Consider the following 24617-nt stretch of genomic DNA (forward strand, 5'->3'; position numbering starts at 1 on the left):
CCTAACAATGTTCAACTAACCTAAACATGCATTTCTACCCCATGAATCCTCTTAAAACTTGTTTAAAACATAGAATAAGCTCAAGATCGACTCTTACCTCTTGAAGATCGAGAAAGAGTGTGACCTAACTTGGAGATTTGGGGAGGATGGGTTCCTGAGGTCTCTAAGCTTCACAACTTCGATCTAAGCTCGAAATCTTCAAAAACCAAGTGAAAACTCATAAGAAAATCATGAAGATTCGAAGGAAGAAGCTCAAAATCGATGAGGGACGGCGGAGAACTCACCTTGGCCGAAAATGGGGAGAAAAGCTCACCCGTTAGGACATGGGGACCCCTTTATAGGTAGCTGGCCAGGCCACTTTCGGGGGCCTAACGTGCCTCCGCATGCATGCCATGTTCGGCGGCCGAACATAAGGTTCGGCGGCCGAACCTGGACTTCACTCACTCATGCCTTCGGGGGCCTAAAGCACTCCCGAAATGCATGCATGTTCGGCAGCCGAACTTGAGGTTCGGCGGCCGAACCTGGGTCTTCCTCGAAGGTTATTTTCATACAAAACTCATTTCCTTTCTTGCTTAAAACCATAAAATATATTAAAACATCTTATGAAAACATGGTTTTACCCTTCTAGAGGTTTTCGACATTCGAGATTCCATCGGACGGTAGGAATTCTGATACCGGAGTCTAGCCGGGTATTACAATGAAGGAGTTAAACTTTTTACACCACTGTCTTGGAGTCTGCTTCAACCCATACAAACTCCTCTTGAGCTTGCACACCATGTGTTCTTACCAGGAACCTCATATTCCTATGGTTGCTGCATGTAGATCTCTTCGTCCAGATCCTCATGTAAAAATGTTTTTTTTACATCCATCTGCTCAAGATGCAAGTCCTCTGTTGCAACAATACTCAACAAAATTCTGATTATGGCTAGCTTCACAACAGGAGAGAATATTTCAGTGTAGTCAATACCTTTTCTTTGTGAATACCCCTTAACCACCAATTGAGCCTTGAACCTAACTTTACCATCAATTTTATTCGTGATCTTGTAAACCCACTTGTTCTTAAGTGACCATATCTCATCATCCATGGCTTGCTCCCACTTGATTGAATCCTTCACCTGTAAACCCTCATCAAAGGATTTTGGTTCCCCTCTATCAATTAACAACAAATAATATAAGGAAGGTGAATATTTTTCTAGTGACTTGGTAGCCTTAGTAGATCTCCTCAACACTGGCTCAAATGTGATTGGTTGCTGTTCTGTTTTTGCAACAATGTTTTTTGGATTCTCCTGTGGTCTTATTGCAACATCACTAGGTGAAATTTTCTGCAAATCAACCTCAACTCCCACTTCTTCTGCATCTTCAGATCGCAGCCCAGACTTGTTCTTATACAGGACATTCTTATTAAATGTCGCACCACAGTGTCTCAAGATCTTCCTATTCTTGTCATCCCAAAATCTATACCCAAACTAATCCGAACCATACCCAATGAAGTAGCACTTCAAAGCCTTTGCATCAAGCTTGTCTCTCTTCTCTGGATCAATGTGAACATAAGCAACACACCTAAAAATCCATAGGTGAGTAAACTTGACCTCTTTACTTGACCAAACCTCTTCTAGAATCTTGAAACCCAAAGGAACTGAAGGTCCTCTATTTATCAAATATGCTATTATGATCACTACATCTGCCCAAAAAATTTTTGGGAGCCCAACATGTAGCCTCATGCTTTTTGCTTGCTCATTCAATGTTCAGTTCATCCTTTTAGCAATCCTATTCTGTCTTGCCTTACTAGGAACTATCCTGGTGCACTTGATTCCCTCATCAGCACAGAACTTCTTGAATTATGTAGAATCATACTTTATTTTATTATCAGACCTTAGGCATTTGATCTTCAACCCAGTCTGATTTGATTTGTGTTTCATAAAGTGAACCCATACCTTCCTACTAAAGTCATAAATGAAGGTAACATAGTATTTTGAATCCCCAAGAAAGGCAACTAGGGATGGTCCCCACACGTCTGTATGTACTAGTTTTAACCATTCTGCCTTTGGTTCTCTGGTAGCCTTTCTAAAACTGACCCATTTCTACTTTCTTAGAACACAACTGTCATATAGGCCCATCTCAAGAAGACGCACTTGCCTCTCTTGCATTCAGCATTCAAGATTTGAAATTCAAACGAAGGCTCCACCTAAAAAGGAAAGTTTGGACAGCATCTCTTTCCCTCTACACAACCTTGTCGCGCGCCTCCTGCCTTCTGAGAGCCAATCCGCTGCCTCCTGCCTTCTGAGAGCCTTGCAACGCGCTTCTTTCCTTTTCAGACACAACTTGGGCAGCAAGTAAGGACCTAAGACAACACTTTCAACTATAAAAACACACATAAGGAGCCTCCCCATGCTTTTTCTACTCTCCCTTGGACACACATACGGGATTGCAAGTGGCACCATCTCTTCTTCTTCCTTTCTTTATTTTCTTGTTTTGTTTCAGCCATGAGTGGCTGAAACCTTTTATTCTAGTTGAAGATTGGTTGAAACTTTAGTTATTTTATGGATTGTGAGATCTGAACATACATTGTTTGTCTTTGGTTTATTCAATATTCATACAATTTCATGCTTGATTCCATTATTGCTTTGTTATTTTGATCAATGTGGCCAGTTGATTCTTGATTACAAGGTAATATATTGTTAGTTTGGATAATTTTAAGTCCGTAATTGCTTGGATTATTCAAACAAAAGAACACTTGGTGTAAAAACTAAGGAAATTGTATGATCTAGCAACATCTCATGTGTTTGGATAGCTAGGATTGGATCTCTCTATCTCTTAATGCAATTAACAAATGTTTTGATGCCTAAGGCCCAGGGACGTTCCTTGGCAACTTATTAATTAATAATTAATTAGAGGACGTTCCCTAATTGGTTTATGATTAAGGAGAGACATGGTTGTAACGACCCGAAAACCGGACCTGTAATACTCGGCTAGTGTAACGACCCGAAAATCGGACCGCTACCGGCGCTAGGATCCAGATCGGCTTAAGGCCGCCGGGACCCGTAGCAAGCCTGACAAGCAACCTGTAAACCTGTTTAATCCCATACATGATCAACAATCATACATAAAAATTTAAAACTTTTCTTTCATACATTCTATCATACACCAAACTCAACCTGTGCATGCACTGAACTTATACATAATCATAAACTTGACCCCTCTGTGGGATCTCATCAATGCCCCCAATGGGGTGACATAACAAGTGTTGAGTTGGCTAAACATGGACATCAATAAACATTAAGATCATGTATCAAGAGGGATTACAATATACTAGGGTCAAGCACACTTCTAACCTCAATATCATTACATTACATATCTATACATCATTATACAAACTGTTATGTCCACTTTCTAACTATTACATACATAAGACTTCATTACTCTCCTTGACTTCTCTGTCTAATCCCGTACCTGCAAACCTGGGGAATTTGGGAGAGGGGTGAGCTACTAGAGCCCAGTGAGCAGAATAGTAAAGCATTTAAAACATATGATAACATGAAATGCATCACATCACAACTAATCATATCAAGGATGAACTTGTCACCATTTAGCCCTCTACAAATTCCAATCATGCCAGGGGCGTAGTGCAGGCCACACCTGGTCTTTCTCTTATACATAACATAACATAACATACATAATCCATGATGCCGGGGGCGTAGTACAGGCCACTTCCGGTCTTTCTCTTACATAGTGCCAGGGGCGTAGTGCAGGCCACACCTGGACTTCCATATCATATCATCATGTCATAACATATGAGGGCTAATGGATCATTCAACATTCATCCACATCAACAACATATTATGCAATGCAACATATTCGTGATTTCTAATGCAAGCATCCTAAAATATCACATGGCATCCGTGATGCATGAACATGCTCAAAACTGGTTTATTTATTTATTTAAAAGCATAAGAGTCATTCCACTCACCTCGGCTAGCTCTGACACTGACTGAAGCAACTGACTCACTGCTGAGGTCCTCGGTTCCTCGGGTCCGAACCTACACAGGTGGACTCAAATGAGGGACCAAACAACTAGAACATACTCTAAAAACATCCCTCAAAAACCCCCCTAAAACACCTCAAAACAATCATGTAAAAACATGCAAAGGAAGGCAGAACAGGGCAGGTTCGGCGGCACCTTCGGCGGCCGAACGTCCCTCCAGAGCCGAAACCCAGGCAGGTTCGGCGGCACCTTTGGCGGCCGAAAGTCCCAGACAGAGACGAAAGTCTCTTTTCGGGGGCAACTTCGGCAGCCGAAAGGCCTGCCTCCCCAGCCATGTTCGGCGGCCGAAAGTTCCTTCGGCTGCCGAACCTGGTTTCTGCCAAAGGGCAGAAACTTGGCTCCTTCAAGCACATTTGCCTCCAAAACTTCCAATCATGCATTTAGCTCAACCAAAACACGCAAATATACATACATTGGCTCCTAGGGGCTTCAAACTAACTTAAACCCCAACTACAACACACAACAACAATACAAATCCAACATACATTACTCAAAACATAACATTAACTCAAAAACCTAACTAAGAGCTAAACATGCATTCTACCCCATAGATCTTGCATAAAACTTACTTTAAACATGAAATGAGCTTAAGATCGGCTCTTACCTCTTGAAGATCGAGAGAGAGACGTCCTAAACTCGGAGGTGGGAGATTTTGAGTTCTTGAACCTCAAAGCTCCAAAACTTGCTTTAAACTCGAAAATCTTCAAAACAACGTAAAAACTTGTGAAAATCTTGAAAGATTTGAAGGAAAGAACTCAAGAATGGTGAGGAACGGCGGAAGGGCTCACCTTGGCCGAAAATGGGGAGAAAGCTAGTCCATTTCGGCTAAGGGGCTCTTTTATAGTGGCTGGCCAGGCCACATTCGGGAGCCGAACGTGCTCCCGCATGCATGCCATGTTCGGCGGCCGAACTTGAGGTTCGGCGGCCGAACCTGGGCTTCCCTCACTTATGCCTTCGGGGGCCTAAGACTCACCCGAAAAGCATACATGTTCGGCGGTCGAACTTTGAGTTTCGGCGGCCGAACCTGAGTTTCCTCCAAATGTGTTTTTATTCTAAAAACTCAGTTCCTCTTTACTTAAAATCATCAAAAACATTAAAACATTTCATGAAAACATGGTTTTACCCTTCTAGAGGTCTCCGACATCCGAAATTCCACCGGACGGTAGGAATTCCGATACCGGAGTCTAGCCGGGTATTACATTCTCCCCCCCTTAAGAACATTCGTCCCCGAATGTTCCTCAACTAGCACATGCAAGGTACACAACATATCATACACATAAAACACATAAAACTCATAAGGAACTGACCTCAGAAAAGATAAGGGTACTGCTGGAGCATGGACTCCCGTGTCTCCCAAGTGTACTCTTCCATATTGTGGTGGTTCCAAAGGACTTTCACCATCGGGATTTCCTTGTTTCTTAGCTTTCTGATCTGGGTGTCTATGATCCGCACTGGCTGCTCAACATAGGTGAGATCCTCTTGGATCTCCACATCAGGCTCACTAAGAACCTTGCCCGGATCTGACACAAATTTCCTCAACATTGAAACATGGAAAACCGGATGGATTCTTGCCATTGAAGCAGGCAAATCTAGCTTGTACGACACATTCCCAATCTTCTGCAAGATTTCAAAGGGTCCGATGTATCGTGGGGCTAGTTTACCTTTCTTCCCAAAACGAACCACTCCTTTCATTGGAGACACCTTGAGCAATACCAGATCCCCCTCCTGAAACTCTACCTGTCTTCTGCGGATGTCTGCATAACTCTTCTGTCTGCTTGCAGCAGTCTTGATTCTTTCTCTGATTATGGGTACCACCCTGCTGGTGATCTCTACTAGCTCAGGCCCTGCCAAGGCCTTTTCTCCAACTTCCTTCCAGCAAACAGGTGACCTGCACTTCCTCCCATATAAAGCTTCATATGGAGCCATCCCAATGCTAGCATGATGGCTGTTATTGTAGGCAAACTCCACCAAAGGTAGATGCTGCCTCCAAGAACCGCCAAAGTCCAGCACACACATTCTGAGCATATCCTCGATAGTCTGGATGGTCCTTTCGGACTGTCCATCCGTTTGGGGGTGGAAGGCAGTGCTGAAATCCAATCTAGTACCCATGGCATTCTGCAGACTCCGCCAAAACCTGGAGGTGAACTGGGGTCCTCTATCTGACACTATCGAAACAGGAACCCCATGCAGCCTGACGATCTCATCCACATATACCTGCGCCAACTTGTCCACAGAGTAGCCACTCCTGACAGGGATGAAGTGAGCAGATTTGGTGAGTCTGTCCACAATCACCCATATGGAGTCCAATCTGTTGGACGCTGCCGGTAATCCCACTACGAAGTCCATAGCTATATTCTCCCATTTCCACTCTGGAATAGGTAGCGGGTTAAGCATTCCAGCCGGCTTCTGATGTTCCAGCTTCACCCTCTGACACACTTCGCAGGCTGACACAAACTCTGCCACTTCTTTCTTCATTGCTGGCCACCAATAAACCTTCTTCAGATCTTGATACATCTTGGTGGCTCCGGGGTGAACGCTGTATCTTGCATTATGAGCCTCTCTCATAATGTCTCCTTTTAGCCCTATGTCATCTGGTACACATAGTCGACTCCCATAGCGGAGGATCCCCTTGTTGTCAAATCTGAACTCACTATCTTTGCCTGACTAAACAGTCCTGGCAATCTTCACTGACTCTGGGTCCTCATGCTGTTTCTGAGCCACTTGCTCCAGAAACACAGGTGTCACTTTCATCTGGGCCACTAAAGCACCGGTACCAGACAACTCCAACTGTAGACCTTCATCCATGAGCTTGTAAAACTCCTTCACCACTGGTCTCCTCTCTGCCGTGATGTGGGATAGACTGCCTAGTGACTTCCGGCTTAGGGCGTCTGCCACGACATTCGCCTTACCTGGATGATACTGAATCTTGCAATCATAGTCACTCAGCAGCTCCACCCATCTCCTCTGTCTCAAGTTCAAATCTCTTTGACTCAGGATGTACTGCAGGCTTTTGTGATCCGTGAAGATCTCACATTTTACCCCATAGAGGTAGTGCCTCCACATCTTGAGTGCAAAGATTACCGCTGCCATCTCAAGGTCATGTGTGGGGTAATTCAACTCATGCTTCTTCAGCTGCCTAGAAGCATAAGCAATCACCCTCTCATTCTGCATTAACACACAACCTAGTCCCACACGGGACGCATCACAGAAGACTGTAAAGTCCTCATCACTAGATGGCAGGGCTAACACTGGTGCTGAATTCAACCTCTTCTTAAGCTCTTCAAAACTCTCTTCACACTGGTCGGTCCACACAAACTTCTGATTCTTCCTGGTCAACCTGGTCAGAGGAGCTGCTATTTTCGAGAAGTCCTGAACGAACCTCCTGTAGTAACCTGCCAAACCCAAGAAACTCCTGATCTCCGTCACTGAAGTGGGTCTAGGCCAGTGAGCTACAGCTTCCACTTTCTTGGGGTCTACCTCGATCCCATTCTCTGACACTACATGCCCCAAGAACGAAATGCTCCTCAGCCAGAACTCACACTTAGAGAACTTGGCATACAAGCCATGTTCCCTCAAGGTCTGCAGAACCAACCTCAGATGATGGGCATGCTCCTCTGCATTCCTGGAATACACTAAGATATCATCTATGAAGACGATAACAAAGTGATCCAGGTACTGGCTAAACACTCTGTTCATGAGGTCCATGAATGCTGCAGGGGCGTTAGTTAACCCGAACGGCATTACAAGGAACTCAAAATGCCCATATATGGTCCTGAAAGCCGTCTTTGGCACATCCTCAACTCTGATCCTCAGCTGATGGTACCCAGATCTCAGATCTATTTTGGAGAAACAACCCGCTCCTGCTAGCTAGTCGAATAGATCGTCGATCCTTAGCAAAGGGTACTTGTTCTTGGTAGTGACTTTGTTCAACTGCCTGTAGTCGATACAAAGTCTAAGGGATCCATCCTTCTTTCTGACAAACAAAACTGGAGCACCCCAGGGTGAGGTACTCGGTCGGATGAAGCCCTTGTCTACCAGCTCTTGCAACTGTTCTTTCAATTCCTTCAACTCGGCTGGAGCCATCCTGTAGGGAGGGATAGAGATCGGTCGGGTTACAGGCATCAATTCTATCTCGAACTCTATCTCCCTAGCAGGTGGTAAACCTGGCAACTCGTCTGGGAAGACATCTAGAAACTCTCTAACCACTGGCACCGAGGCGAGCTCTCTAACCTGACTGCTAAGCTCTCTCACATGAGCCAAATACCCCTGACATCCCCTCCTAAGCAACCTACGAGCCTGAAGAGCTGATATCAGACCTCTAGGTGTACCCCTCCTGTCTCCTCTGAAGACTACCTCTGACCCATCCTGACCTCTGAACCTGACTACCTTGTCCCTGTAGTCCAAGGTAGCACCATGGGTAGATAACCAGTCCATCCCTAGAATGACGTCAAAATCTGTCAAGTCTAGAACCACAAGGTCGGCGGACAAGCATCTCCCCTCAACAAATACAGGACTACACTGGCAGACTGACTCTGCCACTGATGGATCACACTTGGGTCCACTGACCCAGAGAGGACACTCTAACTCAGAGATCATCAACCCTACCCTCTGGACGGCTCTCGGTGCAATAAAAGAATGAGATGCGCCCGGGTCCATTAAGGCATACACATCTGAACAACCAATGACTAAGTTACCTGCCACCACAGTGTTAGATGCATCTGCCTCCTGCTGTGTCATCGTGAAGATCCGTGCTGGAGCTGATGGACCTTCACCTCGGAAACCCGCTGAAGAAGAGGCTGCCCCTCTCCCTCTACCTCTACCACTGGCCTGAGTCGCGGCTGGAGCTGCTGGCTGCGCTACGCTACCTGAAGCTATCTGCTGGGACTGTGCCATCGGGGCTGCTCTTGGACATTCTCGAGACATATGCCCCTCCTGACCACATCTGTAACAGGCCGTCGTCCCAAACCGACATACTCCTCTGTGTGGCTTACCACACCTTGCACAAACTGCATTATCTGCACCAGAGCTTGAGCCACTCCCTAGTCCCAGACTGGACTTAACCTTGTTCCAGAACTTGTTCTTCTTAGACTTCCTGGGACCTCTGTCCCACTTCTTGCTACCTGAAGTTGCTGCACTCATTGAAGAAGAGCCTGGGTTCTTAGAACCAGAAGGCTGTGCCACTGACTGTTTAACTGACCCCTGAAGGATGGCACTGGCCTCCATCTTCCGGGCCATATCCACTATGGCATGGAAGCTCTCCCTATCTGCTGACTGGATCAAGGAGGAATATCTGGAGTGGAGTTTCATGATATACCTCCTTGACCTTTTCTGGTCTGAGTCAAGGCTTTGCCCTGCAAATGGCAACAGCTCCAAAAATATGTCTGTGAACTCCTCTACACCCATCTCATCAGTCTGCCTCAACTGCTCAAACTCTATCATCTTCAGCTCCCTTGAACTATCTGGGAAAGCCCATCCTGCAAACTCATTTGCAAACTCCTCCCAAGACATGCTATCCACTTTCGGGTTCACATAATTCTTGAACCATTCTCGTGCCTTCTTGCACTTAAGTGTGAACCCAGCCATCTGAATGGCTCTACTATCATCAGCCCCAATCTCATCTGTGATCACCTTGACCCTCTCCAGATACACAAACGGGTCATCCCCTTTTTCATACTGGGGAGCACCCAACTTCATGTAGTCAGTCATCTTGACCTTGCTCCCACTGGCTGAGCTAGGTCTAGGAGGTTGGGTAACTGGGGCTACTGGTTCAGCTGGAGGAGGAGGAGGTGCAGCATCCCCTGGGGTAGGGTTTGCTGGATTTGGATAGTAAGGTGGGGGTGGATACATTGGGTATTGTGAATATGGTGGATAATAAGGTGGGTATGGCATCTGTGTGGGATAAGGGCTAAAGCTGTGGTAGTCCGATGTGCCTCCCATCGAATACCCAGGGTTTTGTGAGAAGGGTGGGTAGTAAGGTGGCTGAACAAATCCCGAGGCCTGAGTGCCTCCTTGGGATTCTCCCATTCCCTCTTCTGACATGCTAACTCCCAAACTGCCATCCCTCCTCTGCTCTACATCCATATCATCCCCCAAGTCCTCTGACGCTCCTCCCTGAACTGTTCCTCTGACTGATCTGCTTCTACCCAGATCCAAAGACCTTCTAGGGTCTCTTACTGCTCTTTCTCTGTTAGACCTACTAGACATTGCCCTAGGCAATGCTGGAGGACGGGCGCTCGTTCCCTCATCCTCAGGTGGTACTCCAGTCAATCTTGCTGATCGACGAGTTCCTCTCATCCTGTTTTCTGAAAAACAGTACACATCATATAAACATTAGCATCATATGGTTCATGTGGGCACACATGAACCCGCATCACACATCATAGCATATCATTAATGCACATGCATATAATCATGGCATTTCACATCATCATGCAAGACAGAACTCCACATCCTATCCTAGTGGACATGATCTTCCTATTGTGCTTGACCTTCAATAACATCTATGAGCCCGACACTCTAGGTCCGACCATATGAACCTAGGGCTCTGATACCATTCTGTAACGACCCGAAAATCGGACCGCTACCGGCGCTAGGATCCAGATCGGCTTAAGGCCGCCGGGACTCGTAGCAAGCCTGACAAGCAACCTGTAAACCTGTTTAATCCCATACATGATCAATAATCATACATAAAAATTTAAAACTTTTCTTTCATACATTCTATCATACACCAAACTCAACTTGTGCATGCACTGAACTTATACATAATCATAAACTTGACCCCTCTGTGGGATCTCATCAATGCCCCCAATGGGGTGACATAACAAGTGTTGAGTTGGCTAAACATGGACATCAATAAACATTAAGATCATGTATCAAGAGGGATTACAATATACTAGGGTCAAGCACACTTCTAACCTCAATATCATTACATTACATATCTATACATCATTATACAAACTGTCATGTCCACTTTCTAACTATTACATACATAAGACTTCATTACTCTCCTTGACTTCTCTGTCTAATCTCGTACCTGCAAACCTGGGGAATTTGGGAGAGGGGTGAGCTACTAGAGCCCAGTGAGCAGAATAGTAAAGCATTTAAAACATATGATAACATGAAATGCATCACATCACAACTAATCATATCAAGGATGAACTTGTCACCATTTAGCCCTCTACAAATTCCAATCATGCCAGGGGCATAGTGCAGGCCACACCTGGTCTTTCTCTTATACATAACATAACATAACATACATAATCCATGATGCCGGGCCACTTCCGATCTTTCTCTTACATAGTGCCAGGGGCGTAGTGCAGGCCACACCTGGACTTCCATATCATATCATCATGTCATAACATATGAGGGCTAATGGATCATTCAACATTCATCCACATCAACAACATATTATGCAATGCAACATATTCGTGATTTCTAATGCAAGCATCCTAAAATATCACATGGCATCCGTGATGCATGAACATGCTCAAAACTGATTTATTTATTTATTTAAAAGCATAAGAGTCATTCCACTCACCTCGGCTAGCTCTGACACTGACTGAAGCAGCTGACTCACTGCTGAGGTCCTCGGTTCCTCGGGTCCGAACCTACATAGGTGGACTCAAATGAGGGACCAAACAACTAGAACATACTCTAAAAACATCCCTCAAAAACCCCCCTAAAACACCTCAAAACAATCATGTAAAAACATGCAAAGGAAGGCAGAACAGGGCAGGTTCGGCGGCACCTTCGGCGGCCGAACGTCCCTCCAGAGCCGAAACCCAGGCAGGTTCGGCGGCACCTTCGGCGACCGAAAGTCCCAGACAGAGACGAAAGTCTCTTTTCGGGGGCAACTTCGGCAGCCGAAAGGCCTGCCTCCCCAGCCATGTTCGACGGCCGAAAGTTCCTTCGGCTGCCGAACCTGGTTTCTGCCAAAGGGCAGAAACTTGGCTCCTTCAAGCACATTTGCCTCCAAAACTTCCAATCATGCATTTAGCTCAACCAAAACACGCAAATATACATACATTGGCTCCTAGGGGCTTCAAACTAACTTAAACCCCAACTACAACACACAACAACAATACAAATCCAACATACATTGCTCAAAACATAACATTAACTCAAAAACCTAACTAAGAGCTAAACATGCATTCTACCCCATAGATCTTGCATAAAACTTACTTTAAACATGAAATGAGCTTAAGATCGGCTCTTACCTCTTGAAGATCGAGAGAGAGACGTCCTAAACTCGGAGGTGGGAGATTTTGAGTTCTTGAACCTCAAAACTCCAAAACTTGCTTTAAACTCGAAAATCTTCAAAACAACGTAAAAACTTGTGAAAATCTTGAAAGATTTGAAGGAAAGAACTCAAGAATGGTGAGGAACGGCGGAAGGGCTCACCTTGGCCGAAAATGGGGAGAAAGCTAGTCCATTTCGGCTAAGGGGCTCTTTTATAGTGGCTGGCCAGGCCACATTCGGGAGCCGAACGTGCCCCCGCATGCATGCCATGTTCGGCGGCCGAACTTGAGGTTCGGCGGCCGAACCTGGGCTTCCCTCACTTATGCCTTCGGGGGCCTAAGGCTCACCCGAAAAGCATACATGTTCGGCGGGCGAACTTTGAGTTTCGGCGGCCGAACCTGAGTTTCCTCCAAGGGTGTTTTTATTCTAAAAAATCATTTCCTCTTTACTTAAAATCATCAAAAACATTAAAACATTTCATGAAAACATGGTTTTACCCTTCTAGAGGTCTCCGACATCCGAAATTCCACCGGACGGTAGGAATTCGGATACCGGAGTCTAGCCGGGTATTACAGCTAGATTCCGGCATCGGAATCCCTACCTTCCGGCGGAATCTCCGTTGGAATCTGGAATTCTGACGATGCCAGAGTCTTCTAGAGGGGTAAAATGTGTTTCTAAAATGTTTTCACACGATTTTATGGTTCTTAATGGAAAAGAAACGAGTTTTTAAAAGACTAGGCCAAGGAGGCATTTGCCAGGTTCGGCCGCCGAAAGTGAAGTTCGGCCGCCGAACATGGGAAGTTTTCGGGAGCGCTTTTGGCCTCTGAAAGCTTCATTTGAACGAACCAAGGTTCGGCCGCCGAACATACATGAGTTTAGGGGGCACGTTGGGCTGCCGAAGGTTGTTGACCAGGCCACCTATAAAGAGCCCTCAGATCGGAAATGGGCGAGTTTTCTCCCCATTCTCGAGCTCACGTGAGTTTATGCCCTCCTTTGGTCGTTTTCATGTTTTCTCTACCCATCCCTCAAGTTTTTCATGAGTTCTACCCTTGTTTTGAAGTTTTGAAGCTTAAATAGGAGTTTTGGGAGCTTGGAGGCTTTTGGAGCTTGGATCCTCCACACCTCCGAGTTAGGGATCGCACCACCCCTCGATCTTCAAGAGGTAAGTGTAGATCCTTGCTTTCCTTCTGTTTTAATGAAGTTTTAAGTTTAATGAAGTTTTAATGGTTGAGCATGGGTAGATATGCATGTTTAGGTTTATGAGGATTTTATGCCCAATGTGTGCTTATGTATGTTTAAATGATGTTATATTGAAGGTTTAGGCTAGTTTATGCATGTGGGAGAGTGTATGCATGATTGGGAGAGAGCAAGTGAGGTTTTGAGTAGTTTTGATGGTTTTGGCTTATGTGGGTCATAAGCTATTTATGTATGCTTTATGATGTTCTTTGTTGGAGTTTAAGCTTGTTTAAGCTCCTTTGTGCATGGTTAAGGGTTTAAGCATGTTTTTATGAGGTTAGAAGCATGTTTTGGGTGTTTGGAAGACTTGGGAGGCTTGTATGCATAAGAGGCTGAGTTCTGGATGAACTCAGGTTCGGCCGCCGAACCTGCCTATAGACGCATGGATTGGCCGCCTAACCTTGCCCTCGAAAGTTGTGTTTCGGATCTGGAGCAGACTTTCGGCCGCCGAAGGTGATATTCGGCCGCCGAAAGTGCTTGACTTTTGGATCTGGAGTGAGGCTTCGGCCGCCGAACCTGCATGGCTTTCGGCTCTGGAAGGGACCTTCGGCCGCCGAAAGTGCCGCCGAAAGTGCCCTGTCCAGCCCTTTCATGGTTGTTTTCTATGCATGTTTTGAGGATGTTTTAAGGGGTTTTTGGGAAGTTGTTTATGAGTTGTTTAGGGTGTATTTGGCACCTCATTTGAGTCCACCTGTGTAGGATCGGACCTGAGGAACCGAGGTGTTTAGCAAGTGTTAGCTGCTTCAGAGTTAGTCCAGAGCTAGTCAAAGGTGAGTAGAACATAACTCGTTTAATATTAAAGAAATTAAATGTTTTACGCATGTTCATGCATCACGAATACCATGTTATGTAATAGGTTGTTGCATTAGAGTTCACGAATATGTTGCATTGCATAATACGATGATGATGATGTGGATGGATATTGGATGATCCATTAGCCCTCAGTATGACATGATATGATAAGATATGACATGTATGACATGATATGAGATGGAAAGACCAGGCGTGGCCGTATCGCCCCTGGCATAGAGTAAGAGAAGTCCAGGTGTGGCCGTATCGCCCCTGGCATAGAGTATGTGAAGTCCAGGCGTGGTCGTATCGCCCCTGGCATAGAGCATTGCTAAACTTGTTATGATATGACATTTATATGTTGAGGGCTATTGGTGACAAATTCATCCTTGATGTGTATTGTTTGTGATGTAATGCATGTCATGAAAGCATATGAGATAGTAAACTGTTTTTCTATTTAGTTCTGCTCACTGGGCTTTTTAGCTCACTCCTCTCCCCTAACCCCAGGTGTGCAGGGACAGAGATAGTTCAGGAGGTCAGCAGGTTATGGCTATGGTCATGTTTATGTAATAGGATAGTCGTGGACATGATGTATTTGTAAAGTATGAAATGATGTAAAAGTATGTATTGAAATGTAAGGCTACGTAATGACATGTCATGGTTAGAGTTGTGCTTTGCCCTAGTCATGTATGGTTAATCCCTTTTGGCACATGATCCTTCTCAAATGTTTTAACGATGTTTTATGCAAACCAAGTTTAACGTATGATATGTTGCCCCATTGGAGCATTGATGAGGGCTCCAGTGTGGGGTTTTATGTTTATGGGTTGTGCATGCACAGGTTAAACTTGGTAAAGGAAAGAAAAAGTTTAAAGTTTCATGTTTATGTTTGATCATGTATGGAATTTAACAGGTATACAGGATGTATGTTAGGCTTGCTACGGGTCCTGGCGACCTTAAGTCGATCTGGATCCTAGCGCCGGTAGCGGTCCGATTTCCGGATCGTTACAGGACCGCTACCGGCGCTAGGATCCAGGTTGACTTAAGGTCGCTGAGACCCGTAGCAAGCCTGCTATAAGCTCTGTATACCTGTAAAATCCCAACCATGATCATATATTTACTGTAAAAACATTCATTTTTGCTCTGAACCACGGCTCACCCTGTGCATACACTATCTCTATACTACAGAACCCCTTTACTAGAGCTTGCTCTAGACGGGTTACACTCATACTCTGGTAAGCCTGGTTTTCATACTCATAAAATATTTACATACAATAAACAGATCATGTATACAAAAAGGATTTACAACACATCTAGGTCAAGCACAATACTAAACTCTAAACAATACCATAACATCTCTTTACAAATATTTCATGTCCACACTATGCTATTACAAAACTCTTTACTCTTTCTGTACTCTTCTGACTCCCCCCTGTACTCTGATCCTGCAAAACTGGGATTAAGGGAGAGGGTGAGCTATACTAGCCCAGTGAGTAGAACCATAAAACATTGTATTAAACATGCTCTCATGGAGTGCATCACATCACAGACAATTCACATCATCTCAGGTGAACATGTCACCAATAGTCCCGACATCCTAAACTCGTGCCAGGGCGTAGAATGGGCACCTGGTCTTCCTGTCATATCACATCATAGCATAACTTACCATGTACCGTGCCAGGGCATAGAATGGGCACCTGGACTTCTACTATTCAGTGCCAGGGTGTAGAATGGGCACCTGGTCTTTCTCAGGGACTAATGGATCATCCACTATCACCCACATCAACAACAATATAGAATGCAATGCAACATATTCATGACTTCTAATGCAATCAACCTATTGCATAGTCATGGTGCATGAAACATGCTAAAAGCATTCGAGTTCTCAATTAAAAGAATTAAGTTTAGTTCCACTCACCTCTGGCTGACTTTGAACTGACTCTAAAACCTCTGAATTAGTGCTCACTGCTGACCTCTTTGGTTCCTCTGGTCCGTTCCTACACAAATGGACTCAAATGAGGGACAACCTAACTCAAGGACAGCTCTATAAACCTCCCCAAAAACCCCCTAAAACATTCTAAAACCATCAAGGAAAACATGCAAATGAAGGCTGGATAGGGTACTTTCGGCGGCAGCTTCAGCGGCCGAAAGTCCCTCCAGAGACGAAACTCATGCATGTTCGACGGCACTTTCGGCGGCTGAACCTCCCTCTAGAGCCGAAAGTCCAAACTTTTGGGGGCAAGCTTAGGCAGCCGAAACCACCTCCTTAGCATGTTCGGCGGCCGAACCCTCTTTCGGCGGCCGAAACTGGGTTCCCCAGTAAGGCAGAACCCTGCTCAACTTCATACAATCTTCCTCCAAACCTCTCAACCATGCTAACCTCAACTCTACAATACACATAAACTCAAACATAAGCACAAAGGGGTCCAAAACTACCTCAAAACCCCAACAAACATCACAACTAAACACATAAGCATGTTTTGACCACAACTCAACCAAAACCTCAACTTACCCTAATCATGCATCTCTACCCATAAACCTCCATAAAACCTTTATAAAACATCAAAGACACTACAGATCTCCACTTACCTCTTGAAGATCTTGAGGATATGTGATCCTAACGTGGAGATGTAGAGAAACTCACTCTCAACCTCTCCAAACTTCAAAATCTTGGTTTTTAGTTCAAAACCTTCAAAACAACATACAAACTCATCAAAACATTGAAAGATTTGTAAAAAGCATGAAGAGCACCCAAGGAAGATCATGGTTTCACCTCTGTCTGTGAAAATGGAAGAAAACTTATCCATTTCACCGACCTAGGGCCTTTTATAGGTGGCTAGCCATACCACCTTCGGCGGCCAAACGTGAATCCGAAAGTCATGCATGTTCGGCGGCCGAACTTCACTGTAATACCCGGCTACACTCTGGTATCGGAATTCCTACCGTCCGGTGGAATCTCGGGTGTCGGAGACCTCTAGAAGGGTAAGATCATGCTTTTATAAAATGTTTTAATGTATTTTATGTTTTTAAGCTAGAAGGAAAATGAGTTTTTGCATGAAAATAGCCCTGGAGGAAGACCCAGGTTCGGCCGCCGAACATGTAGGCATTTCTGGTGTGCCTTTGGCCCTCGAAGGCATAAGTGAGGAAAGTCCAGGTTCAGCCACCGAACCTTATGTTCGGCCGCCGAACATGGCATGCATGCGGAGGCACGTTCGGCTCCCGAATGTGGACTGGCCAGCCACCTATAAAGGGGTCCCTTAGCTGAAAACGGGCGAGCTTTTCTCCCCATTTTCGGCCAAGGTGAGCTCTCCGCCGTCCCTCACCGATCTTGAGTTTCTTCCTTCAAATCTTTCACGATTTTCACAAGTTTTCACTTTGTTTTGAAGATTTTCGAGTATAAAGCAAGTCTTTGGAGCTTTGAGGTTCAAGAAAGTCAATCTCTCCCATCTCCGAGCTAGGGTCGTTTTCCTCTCGATCTTCAAGAGGTAAGGGCCGATCTTGAGCTCACTATAAGTTTTAAACAAGTTTTAAGTTGTTTCATGAAGTAGAAATGCATGTTTAGGTTGTTTTGAGTTTATGGGTTTAATGTGTGTTTTGAGCAATGTGGGTATGTTTGATGTGTTGTAGTTGGGGTTTAGGCTAGTTCGAGACCCCTATGAACTTGTATGCTTGATTGTGTATGATTGGGAGTGTTGTAGAATAGGTTATGCATGTATGAAAGGTTTGGGAGATGTTTGTGCATGTTGGAGCTGAGTTTCTGCCACTTTGGAGAAACTCAGGTTCGGCCGCCGAAGGAACTTTCAGCCGCCGAACCCGCTTGTGGAGGCAGCTTTCAGCTGCCGAAGCCTGCCCCCAAAAGAGGACTTTCGTCTCTGGAGGGCAGTTTCAGCCGCCGAAAGTACCGCCGAACATGCATGAGTTTCGTCTCTGTCTGGGAGTTTCGGCCGCCGAAGGTGCCGCCGAACCTGCCTGGCTTTCGGCTCTGGAGGGACTTTCGGCCGCCGAACCTGCCGCCGAAAGTGCCCTGTTTAGCCTTCCTTTGCATGTTTTTCATGATTGTTTTGAGGTGTTTTAGGGGGTCTGTGGGGGAAGTTTTTAGAGTTATGTTCTGGTTGTTTGGTCCCTCATTTGAGTCCACCTGTGTAGGTTCGGACCCGAGGAACCGAGGACCCCAGCAGTGAGTCAGCTGCTTCAGTCATTGTCAGAGCTAGCTGAGGTGAGTAGAATAAACCTTTACGTTTTAAAGTAAATCAATTATAAAGTTTTGAGCATGTTCATGCATCATGAATGCCATGTGATGATTTAGGTTGTTTGCATTAGAATTCACGAATATGTTGCATTGCATTCTATGATGTTGATGTGGATTGGTTATTGGATGACCCTTTAGTCCTCATATGATGATGATACGGCATGATATGGTATGGAAGTTCGGTTGACCCATTCTACGTTCCGGCACTATGTAAGAGAAAGACCGGTTGACCCATTCTACGTCCCGGCACTTTGGAATGTAGAGGACTATTGGTGACAATACCATCCGTGATGTGATTTGTCTGTGATGTGTTGCATTCCATTATGGCATATGATTTAAATGTTTTTAGTATTCTGCTCACTGAGCTCTAGTAGCTCACCCCTTTCCCTAATCCCCCAGGATTGCAGGTACGGGCTAGACAGTGGAGTCAAGATGAATGAAGTCAGGTGTATGTAATAGATAGAAGGTGGACATGATAAATTGTAAAATGATGTAGAATTATGAATAGTTATGTTATGTTATGTGAAAATGATATTGAGGATTAGAGGTTGTGCTTGACCCTATGTGTATGGAGATCCCTTTTGTGTACATGATCGATACTTTATGATGTTTATGTTCCACCAAGCTTGTGTATGATGAGATGCCCCATTGGAGTATTGATGAGAGCTCCAGTGTGGGGTTTATGTTCATGCTTATGTATATGTTTATGGTTATGCACAGGTTGAGCTTGTTAAAAGAAAAGAAAAGAAAAGTTAAAATTTTTATGCATATTTTGATCATGTATGGGATTAAACAGGGCTACAGGTTGTATGTCAGGCTTGCTATGGGTCCTGGCGGCCTTAAGCCGATCTGGATCCTAGCGCCGGTAGCGGTCTGATTTTCGGGTCGTTATAGAATGGTATCAGAGCCAGGTTTCATATGGTCGGACCTAGAGTGTCGGGCTCATAGATGTTATAGGAGGTCAAGCACAATAGGAAAAATCATGTCCACTAGGATAGGATAAAGAGTCCTGTCTTGAATGTTGATGTGAGATGCCATGATTATATACATGTGCATTAATGCTATGATATGTGATGTATGTGATGCGGGTTCATGTGTTCCCACATGAACCATTTGATGCTAATGTTTATGTGATGTGTACTGTTTTTCAGAAAACAGGATGAGAGGAACTCGTCGATCTGCACGATTGACTGGAGTACCACCTGAGGATGAGGGCACGAGCGCCCGTCCTCCAGCATTGCCTAGGGCAATGTCTAGTAGGTCCAGCAGAGAAAGAGCAGTAAGAGACCCTAGAAGGTCTTTGGATCTGGGTAGAAGCAGATCAGTGAGGGGAACAGTTCAGGGAGGAATGTCAGTTGATATGGGGGATGAGATGGATGTGGACCAGAGGAGGGATGGCAGTTTAGGAGCGAGTATGTCGGAAGAGGGAATGGGAGAGTCCCAAGGAGGCACCCAGGCCTCGGGATTTGTTCAGCCACCTCACTACCCACCCTTTTCTCAAAATCCCGGGTATTCGATGGGAGGTACATCGGATTACCCCAGCTTTAATCCTTACCCTTCTCACATGCCATACCCATCTTACTACCCACCATACCCACAGTACCCCATGTACCCACCTCCACCCTACTATCCAAATCCAGCAAACCCTGTCCCAGGGGATGCTGCACCTCCTCCTCCACCAGTAGAACCCACAGTTCCAGAAACCCCAGTACCTAAGCCTAGCTCATCTGGTGGGAGCAAGGTCAAGATGACCGACTACATGAAGCTGGGTGCTCCTCAGTATGAAAAAGGGGATGACCCGTTTGTGTATCTTGAAAGGGTCAAGGTGATCACAGATGAGATTGGGGCTGATGACAGTAGAGCCATTCAGATGGCTGGGTTCACGCTTAAGTGCAAGAAGGCACGAGAGTGGTTTAAGAATTATGTGAACCCGAGGGTGGACAGCATGTCTTGGGAAGAGTTTGCAAACGAGTTTGCAGGATGGGCTTTCCCTGATAGCTCAAGGGAATTGAAGATGATAGAGTTTGAACAGTTGAGGCAAACTGATGATATGAGTGTGGATGAGTTCACAGACAGATTCTTGGATTTGCTGCCATTTGCAGGGCAAAATCTTGACTCAGACCAGAAGAAGTCAAAGAGGTATATCATGAAACTCCACTCCAGATATTCCTCCTTGATCCAGTCAGCAGATAGGGAGAGTTTCCATGCCATAGTGGATATGGCCCGGAAAATGGAGGCCAGTGCCATCATTCAGGGGACAGTCAAGCAGTCAGTGGCACAGCCTTCTGGTTCTAAGACCCTAGGCTCTTCTTCTTTGAGTGCAGCAGCTTCAGGTAGCAAAAGGTGGGGAAACACCACTAGGAAGCCGAAGAAGAACAAGTTCTGGAACAAGATCAAGTCCAGTCTGGGACTAGGGAGTGGCTCAAGCTCTGGTGCGGATAATGCAGTTTGTGCAAAGTGTGGTAGGCCACACAAAGGAGTTTGCCGGGCTGGGACAGCGGCCTGCTTCAGATGCTGGCAAGAGGGACACATGGCTCGGGAGTGTCCTAGGACAGTATCTATGGCTCAGTCCCAGCAGACAGCTTCAGGTAGTGTAGCGCAGCCAGCAGCTCCAGCCACGACTCAGGCCAGTGGCAGAGGCAGAGGGAGAGGGTCAGCCTCTTCTTCAGCGGGTTTTAGAGGTGAAGGTCCATCAGCTCCAGCACGGATCTTCACGATGACTCAGCAGGAGGCAGATGCATCTAACACCGTGGTGGCAGGTAATTTAGTCATTGGTTGTTAAGATGTGTATGCCTTGATGGACCCTGGTGCATCTCATTCTTTTATTGCTCCGAGAGCCGTAGAGAGGTTGGGTCTGATGATCTCTGGGTTAGAGTGTCCTCTCTGGGTCAGTGGACCCAAGTGTGACCCATCAGTGGCAGAGTCAGTCTGCCAGTGCAGTCCAGTTTTTGTTGAGGGGAGATGCCTTTCCGCCGACCTTGTGGTTCTAGACTTGACAGATTTTGACGTCATTCTAGGAATGGACTGGTTATCTACCCATGGTGCTACCTTGGACTGCAGGGACAAGGTAGTCAGGTTCAGAGGTCAGGATGGGTCAGAGGTTGTCTTCAGGGGAGACAGGAGGGGTACACCCAGAGGTCTGATATCAGCTCTTCAGGCTCGTAGGTTGCTTAGGAAGGGATGTCAGGGGTATTTGGCTCATGTGAGAGAGCTTAGCAATCAGGTTAGAGAGCCCGCCTCGGTGCCAATGGTCAGAGAGTTTCTAGACGTCTTCCCAGACGAGCTGCCAGGTTTACCACCTGCTAGGGAGATAGAGTTCGAGATAGAATTGATGCCTGAAACTCGACCGATCTCTATCCCTCCCTACAGGATGGCTCCAGCTGAGTTGAAGGAATTGAAAGAGCAGTTGCAAGAGCTAGTAGACAAGGGTTTCATCTGACCGAGTACCTCACCTTGGGGTGCTCCAGTGCTGTTTGTGAGGAAGAAGGATGGATCCCTTAGACTTTGTATCGACTACAGGCAGTTGAACAAAGTCACTACCAAGAATAAGTACCCTTTTCCAAGGATCGATGATCTATTCGACCAGCTAGCAGGAGCGGGTTGTTTCTCCAAAATAGATCTGCGGTCCGGGTATTATCAGCTGAGAATCAGAGAAGAGGATGTGCCAAAGACAGCTTTCAGGACCAGATATGGGCATTTTGAGTTCCTTGTGATGCCGTTCGGGTTAACCAACGCCCCTGCAGCATTCATGGATCTCATGAACAGAGTGTTTAGCCAGTACCTGGATCACTTTGTTATTGTCTTCATAGATGATATCTTAGTGTATTCCAGGAATGCAGAGGAGCATGCCCATCATCTGAGGTTGGTTCTGCAGACCTTGAGAGAACATGGCTTGTATGCCAAGTTCTCCAAGTGTGAGTTCTGGTTGAGGAGCATCTCATTCTTGGGGCATGTTGTGTCAGAAAATGGGATAGAGGTGGACCCCAAGAAGATAGAAGCTGTGGCTAACTGGCCTAGACCCACTTCAGTGACAGAAATTAGAAGTTTCTTGGGTTTGGCAGGTTACTACAGGAGGTTCGTTCAAGACTTCTCAAAAATTGCAGCTCCTCTGACCAGACTAACCAGGAAGAATCAGAAGTTTGTGTGGACTGACCAGTGCAAAGAGAGTTTTGAAGAGCTTAAGAAGAGGTTAACATTAGCACCAGTGTTAGCTTTGCCAACTAACAATGAGGATTTCACAGTTTTCTGTGATGCATCCCAAGTGGGATTGGGTTGTGTGCTAATGCAGAATGAAAGGGTGATTGCTTATGCTTCTAGAAAGCTGAAGAAGCATGAGTTGAATTACCCCACACATGACCTGGAAATGGCAGCAGTAATCTTTGTACTCAAGATGTGGAGGCACTACCTCTACGGGGTTAAATGTGAGATCTTCACAGATCATAAGAGCCTGCAGTACATCCTGAGTCAAAGAGATTTGAACTTGAGACAGAGAAGATGGGTAGAGCTACTAAGTGATTATGATTGCAAGATTCAGTACCATCCGGGTAAGGCGAATATTGTGGCAGACGCCTTAAGTCGGAAATCACTCGGCAGTTTGTCCCATATATTGGCAGTGAGGAGACCAGTGGTGAAGGAGTTTTACAAACTCATTGATGAAGGTCTACAGTTGGAGTTGTCTGGTACAGGTGCATTGATTGCTCAGATGAGAGTGGCACCCGTGTTTCTGGAGTAGGTGGCTCAGAAACAGCATGAGGACCCAGAGTTAGTGAAGATTGCCAGGACTGTTCAGTCAGGCAAGGAGAGTGAGTTCAGATTTGACAGCAAGGGGATCCTCTGCTATGGGAGCCGATTGTGTGTACCAGATGACCTAGGGCTAAAAGGAGACATTATGAGAGAGGCTCATAATGCAAGATACAGCGTTCACCCCGGAGCCACCAAGATGTATCAAGATCTGAAGAAGGTTTATTGGTGGCCAGCTATGAAGAGAGAAGTGGCACAGTTTGTGTCAGCCTGCGAAGTGTGTCAGAGGGTGAAGCTGGAACATCAGAAGCCGGCTGGAATGCTTAACCCGCTACCTATTCCATAATGGAAATGGGAGAATATAGCTATGGACTTCGTAGTGGGGTTACCGGCAGTGTCCAACAGATTGGACTCCATATGGGTGATTGTGGACAGACTCACCAAATCTGCTCACTTCATCCCTGTCAGGAGTGGCTATTCTGTGGACAAGTTGGCGCAGGTGTATGTCGATGAGATCGTCAGGCTGCATGGGGTTCCTATTTCGATAGTGTCTGATAGAGGGCCCCAGTTCACCTCCAGGTTTTGACGGAGTCTGCAGAATGCCATGGGTACCAGGTTGGATTTTAGCACTGCTTTCCATCCACAGACGGACGGACAATCAGAAAGGATCATCCAGACGATAGAGGATATGCTCAGAATGTGTGTGCTGGACTTTGGCGGTTCTTGGAGGCAGCATCTACCCTTGGTGGAGTTTGCCTACAATAACAGCCATCATGCTAGCATCGAGATGGCTCCATATGAAGCTTTGTATGGGAGGAAGTGCAGATCACCTGTTTGCTGGGAAGAGGTTGGAGAAAAGGCCTTGGCAGGGCCTGAGCTTGTAGAGATCACCAGCAGGGTGGTACCCATAATCAGAGAAAGGATCAAGACTGCTGCAAGCAGACAGAAGAGTTATGCAGACATCCGCAGAAGGCAAGTAGAGTTTCAGGAGGGAGATCTGGTATTGCTCAAGGTGTCTCCTATGAAAGGAGTGGTTCGTTTCGGGAAGAAAGGTAAACTAGCCCCACGATACATCGGACCCTTTGAAATCTTGCAAAAGATTGGGAATGTGTCGTACAAGCTGGATTTACCTGCTTCAATGGAAAGAATCCATCCGGTTTTCCATGTTTCCATGTTGAGGAAGTTTGTGTCAGATCCGGGCAAGGTTCTTAGTGAGCCTGATGTGGAGATCCAAGAAGATCTCACTTATGTTGAGCAGCCAGTACGGATCATAGACTCCCAGATCAGGAAGCTGAGAAACAAGGAAATCCCGATGGTGAAAGTCCT

Source organism: Manihot esculenta, chromosome 8 (genome assembly GCF_001659605.2).
Source record: "Manihot esculenta cultivar AM560-2 chromosome 8, M.esculenta_v8, whole genome shotgun sequence".
NCBI lineage: Eukaryota > Viridiplantae > Streptophyta > Magnoliopsida > Malpighiales > Euphorbiaceae > Manihot > Manihot esculenta.